Source organism: Mirounga angustirostris, unplaced genomic scaffold, assembly GCF_029215605.1.
Source record: "Mirounga angustirostris isolate CCGP_5_RB_7025 unplaced genomic scaffold, mMirAng1.0.hap1 SCAF_3, whole genome shotgun sequence".
NCBI classification, from domain to species: domain Eukaryota; kingdom Metazoa; phylum Chordata; class Mammalia; order Carnivora; family Phocidae; genus Mirounga; species Mirounga angustirostris.
In genome coordinates, this window is record NW_026991711.1 from 126,248,563 (window position 1) to 126,254,772 (window position 6,210).

Genomic DNA, 6,210 nt, shown 5'->3' on the forward strand with positions numbered 1-6,210 from the left:
AGGGCTCCATCCCAGGACTCAGGGATCATGACCCGAACCAAAGGCAGACACTTAACCGACTGAGCCACCCAGGCACCCCATGAATATTATTTTAAAATGTTTTTGGTCAGAACAATTAATAGTTCAATTGCTCTTGTTAAGCGTTAATAGCCTCATTATGTTTTGAAAATTAAAATAAAAAATTACCTCCAGGTAAGGAAAAATAATCTGGTCTTTATTTAATCCTTAATCAAATTATTTGTAGTCTCAGATTACCACTTTCAAACTTTTCGCTCAATGGCTGAGATTTATTTAAAATGTTACCATCTATCTGGAAAGAACTCTTGTCATTTTGTGAATGAATATTAAATCCTCTCCATGAATGAGCTCATTTTCACCCGAATTGTTAGGAAATTCATCTATTACACTAACATTTTAAAGCATTAAGGTTATTGCTTAATTTATTAAACACAATAATTATAGAAAGAAATCATAAAATGCCAGGAAAATTAATACAAAGATTAAAGGGGTTTTATAGTGAACTAATCTACAAATCAAATAAGTTTATTATAAAAATAGTTATACTCTAATAATAGAACTCTTTATAGACCCAATTAATAACATCCAACAAAGATGATCTTGTTTAAGCTACCTCATTAGAGGCTAAGAAAGCTTTTGAAGTTTAACTAGAGCAGTATTTTCTGATACTTCACACATTTTGATTTAATTCTCATATTTGTAAGAAGATCAGGTTTATTTTATAAAAGGTTCAGAGCTTTATGTAAGTCCTAACCAATGAGTCACTAATATTTTTACTTTTAAAATAGAAGCTAAGTAGGAGCGCCTGGGTGGCTCAGTCGGTTAACCATCTGCCTTCCACACTGGTCATGATCCTAGGGCCCTGGGATTGAGCCTTGCATTAGGCCCCCTGCTCAATAGGGAGACTGTTTCTCCCTCTCCTTCTGCCTTTTCCCCCGTGTGTGCTCTCTCCCTTTCTCTCAAATAAATAAATAAAATCTTTTTAAAAATAGAATCTAGGTGTCAGTTTGAGGATTTTATGAAATTAAGAAAAATATTTTACTCTAATTCTTAAGAAGAGAGTAAAATTTTATGCAAACAGCGTTCTACATATTGAAATAAATAGTAAATGGCAGTACTATACTTTTTTGAATCCTGGAACAACAATGAAAAACAGTTAGGGATTTTCAATAGTGATCTGATATAGGCAATTTCCTTAAGCCAGAATACACACAGCGTCTCTAAATGATCACTTAAGCTAGTTCAAAAAAAAAAAAAAATCATAGTGTTGAGTCACTATATTGTACACCTGAAATTAATATATCACTGTATATTAACTATACTGCAATTAAAATTTTAAAAAAAGAAGAAAAGGAAAAAATTATAGTGTAGAAATTTACTGAGCCACTAGGTCTTCACTCTTCTACTTTTTTGGGCTACTCCGCACTCTAACAATTTTAGGGGAGGTATTTTAGCTTTTTCTGTCTACAAACTCCCCAAGTAATAAATGAAAGATAGGACATTATCACTCAAAAACTTGGGTACTTCCCTGTACATCTTATTTTAAAGCTATTAAGAACAGAAATGCTTTATACTATCCTTACAGTTGATAAAATCTTCTTTATTTACTGTTAATAAAGCTCTTCAAAATTGTCATTCTGTGTCTTACATGGAATAGAGGACATTCAGCATTTTTTGTGAAATAACTTAGCATTCATTTGAATTCATCCCTTAGTTTTTTTTCTCTGGGTTAAAAACCCCCAAATTATTCTCATCTTTATTCATGTTTTCTATTATTAAACAATTATTACTATTTCTTTTTCTTTTTCTTAAAATGTGATGATAAATGTTAGATGTTGGATTCCAAAAGGGGACTGTCAATGCCAAAAACAGGAAGAGATTACTTTCTTGCACGTGCTTATTAGAACAAGAATGGGAAGATTTTAGAACGTATCCAAATGGAAAAGATGGAGATTTTGGTGAGCCTCACAATGATAGGTAGGTGTAAGTGGAGGAAAATACATCCTAAACACCAAATCTAACCATGAAAATGGCCAGAAGTAGGACATTATATGGAAAAGGGCAGCTCTTTGGAATGAGCAAAATATGATGGAGAGTAAATGGAAATTAGACTTTCTTTAAAGATTAAAATTAAATTTCTTGTTTATCAACCATTATTCGTAACAGGTCACCCTTTAAGTGTGGGTCACCACAGTCATTTTTCTCCTGATTATACTGAGAGAATGATATTACATGCTAGTTTCAATGTCATTGGGGAAAAAGTCAGAATTTGGGAATATTTCTGCAAAATTAATAACATAAAACAGGACATGCATATTTTGAAGTAAAAAAATAGTGGGGAGATTTAAAAAATTGACCCAGGTCTATGTTAAACCAGTAAAAAGGGGTCAGATGGCTTTGATAATGGTTTTAAGGGTTTGTGCTGGAATTTAAAGTATGATAAGCAGAATTCAATTTTTTTTTTTTTTTAAGTAAGCTCTGTGCCCAACATGGGGTTTGAACTCACCACTTTCACTTGAAATCGGGAGTCTCATGCTCTACCAACTGAGCCAGCCTGGTGCCCTATAGATTCTTTTTTTTTACTACAAAGTGAAAGGGGTAGATTCTGGAGATGTGAAATACTAGTCGTCAGACATTCTAATCTGAAATTCTTATAAACAAAATTTTATGCAAAATGACTCAATATCATGCTAAGTTTTGAAACAATAGCATTTGCTTACACTTTTGTTTTTGTTTTTGTTTTTTTTAAGCGGGGCAGGGAGGGATAGGGGGAGAAGCAGAGAGGGAGAGAGAGAATCTTAAGCTGAGCCCTACACGGGGCTCGATCTCACAACCCTGAGATTACCTTGAGCCAAAATCAAGAGTCTGACTCTCAACTGACTGAGCCACCCAGGTGCCCCTGCTTATACTTTTATATTTAGCTTAGAGGGCACTGGGGCGATTCTAAATATACTATTCTGAAATTAAAGGTTTGTCTTATAATTAGTACTATCTATGCCTTGAACTTGGGGTTATTAGAAGTAAAGTATATTTATGTACTTTTTAAGATTTTATTTATTTATTTGACAGAAAGAGAGAGAGCACAAGCGGGGGAAGCAGCAGAGGGACAGGGAGAAAGAAGTTCTCTGCTGAGCAGGGAGCCTGATGTGGGGCTCGATCCCAGGACTGTGGGATCATGACCTGAGCCAAAGGCAGCCGCTCAACCCACTGAGCCACCTAGGGGTCCCTAGAAGTCAAGTTTAAATCTTTAGACAAGTTCTACCCATCGCACTATACTTTTAATTTTTTAATATTTTTAAATATTTTTAATATATTTTTTATTTCGTATTTTTCATGCTGACTATGCTTAGTTCTAATACTATCCTAGGCAAAATTTTACAGATCTGTGTTAAGATTTTCAATAAATAAACATTAAAGTGGGGCACCTGGGTGGCTCAGTCGGTTGAGTGTCTGCCTTCGGCTCAGGGCATGATCTCTAGGTCCTCAGATTGAGCCCCACATGGGGCTCCCTGATCATCGGGGAGTCTGCTTCTCTCTGTCTCTCCCTCTGCCCCTCCCCCTTATTAGTTTTCTCTCTCTCTCTTTCTCTCTTAAACAAATAAATAAATAAATAAAATCTTTAAAAAAAATTTAAGTATTCCAAAGCCAAAGTATTTGAGAGAAGGTTGTGAACCACTAGAAAACAATGAACTGGGCTTGAGACCTGAGTTCTTTAAGGCCTTGATGATACAGGAATAATCAAGACAGATACAGTTCCTTCCTGCCCAATGGAGCCTGGGGTTGAATGGATGAGAAAAGGTGATGTTCTTTATACAGGTCCAGTACTGTGCCAAGTGCATTATATACACTATTTCATTTAGTCACATAATCCTATGAGGTTGTTAATTTTATTATTTTGATTTTACAGATAAGAAAACTGATGCTTACAGAGATTAGGTGACTTGCCCAATGTAAGTAAGAGATAGAACTGGGATTTGATTCTAGAACTGTCAAATACCATTGTCTGGATTATTACAGTTGTATAATAAGACTTGAAGTCAGGTAATATAAGTTCTTCAGTTTTGTTCTTCTTTTTCAGAGTTGTTTTGGTTATTCTAAGTCCTTTGTGTTTCCATATGAATTTTAGAATTAGCTTGGGGAGAACTGATATCTTAATATTGAATCTGGCTCAGTTATGTAGAAGTACTTTGATCTTTTGGGGTTTTGCTTTTAAGCTTTTTAAGCAGGACCAGACCTGCAATTAGTCTAGGGCTAATTTTCCCCACTAATGAAGCATACCCTTCTTGGTGCTCTAACTGATGCTGTTTGAATTATGAAGTTTTTTTTATTAAGTCTAGCTGTTGGGAATAGGTATTATTCCTAGTCCCTACAAACCAGTCGCTGTTCCCTCTGATCCTTTCACATGGTTCTTTACCCAGCCAAACACAGATACTGATTAACACTCAACTGATTACTAAATGCAGTCTCTCTGCAGATCTCTAGTGTTCTCCCTGTGATCTCTCTCCTCTCTAGTACACAGCCCTGTGAACTCTAGCAACCTGGTTTCCCTAGACTCCACCTCTATCACCTCAACTCAGGTAGACCCTTGGGTTCTGATTAAGTTCTTCCTTCCTGTATTGAGGCTTGGAAACTTTCTCCAGAGTGTAAGCTGGGACAACTGGGGGGACCAGAGAGCTCCCCTCCTTTGTTTTCCATCTCTCAAGGTTCATTGTCCTTTGTTGCTTGATGTCCAATGTCTGAAGTTCCATCGTTTCCTTCCATCCCACTAGAGATGATAGTCTCTTTTGCAGTTAGTTATTAGAATGTAAATAAAAGTGATATGTGTAAATTCTAGTTCATGCACTTAATAAAAAGCTGCTTGCTCCATACTTCCTCTTTTCTCCTTCCCACATTGTTGTAGTGTGAGGATGATGGAGCAGCTGGGTGGAAGGATCCCAGGCTTCTAGTAAATTTCATGGAGCAGTGCTACCCTGACTCCCTCACCACCTTGAACTTTCATGTGAAATAGAAAAAAATGTTATAACTTGTTTAAGCCATTACTATTTTGGTCTTTGCTCAAGTAACTAAATATACTAACCAATATGGCCAAGGAAAGTAAATAACTTCCCAAGTTTATGCAAATAGAAAGTGATGGAGTCAATTTATTTTTTTAAGATTTATTTATTTATTTGAGAGAGAGCAGGGGGAGGGGCAGAGGGAGAGGGGGAGAAGCTGACTCTCCACTGAGTGTGGAGCCTAATGTGGGGCTAATGTGGCACTCAATCCCACAACCCTGAGATCATGACCTGAGCCAAAATCAAGAGTCGGATGTTTAACCAACTGAGCCACCCAGGCACCCCTGGAGTCAATTTATAAACTCAGAGTCACCTGTGACCAAGATCACTGTCCAGTGTTTTTGAAATTTTTGTCATTTATTCATCATTTCACAATTTTTCCCACCCACATCCTATTTGTGTTGTTTACTTAATATTTCTCTTTAATAGATGACTTTAATTGAGTGTCAAATCTATAAAGAACTTCTTAAACTCAACACCCAAAGAACAAATGATCCAATCAAGAAATGGGCGGAAGACACGAACAGACATTTTTCCAAAGAAGACGTCCAAATGGCCAACAGACACATGAAAAAGTGCTCAACATCACTCGGCATCAGGGAAATCCAAATCAAAACCTCAATGAGATATCACCTCACACCAGTCAGAATGGCTAAAATTAACAAGTCAGGAAACAACAGATGTTGGCAGGGATGCAGAGAAAGGGGAACCCTCCCACACTGTTGGTGGGAATGCAAGCTGGTGCAGCCACTCTGGAAAACAGTATGGAGGTTCCTCAAAAAGTTGAAAATAGAGCTACCATATGATCCAGCAATTGCACTACTGGGTATTTACCCCAAAGATACAAATGTAGGGATCCGAAGGGGTACGTGCACCCCGATGTTTATAGCAGCAATGTCCACAATAGCCAAACTGTGGAAAGAGCCAAGATGTCCATCGACAGATGAATGGATAAAGAAGATGTGGTATATATATATACAATGGAATATTATGCAGCCATCAAAAGGAATGAGATCTTGCCATTTGCAACAACGTGGATGGAACTGGAGGGTGTTATGCTGAGCGAAATAAGTCAATCAGAGAAAGACAAGTATCATATGACCTCACTGATATGAGGAATTCTTAATCTCAGGAAACA

General features: G+C 36.8%; 1 long non-coding RNA gene across 1 annotated transcript; it reads left to right on the forward strand.

The window, feature by feature from the left end:
* The first annotated feature begins 1,364 nt into the window (after window positions 1–1,364).
* LOC135363772 (uncharacterized) lies at window positions 1,365–5,891 on the forward strand. The gene is made up of 3 exons (XR_010409832.1): window positions 1,365–1,995; window positions 3,926–3,968; window positions 5,502–5,891. It is a non-coding gene; the product is annotated as an uncharacterized LOC135363772 (long non-coding RNA).
* Window positions 5,892–6,210: the final 319 nt, after the last annotated feature.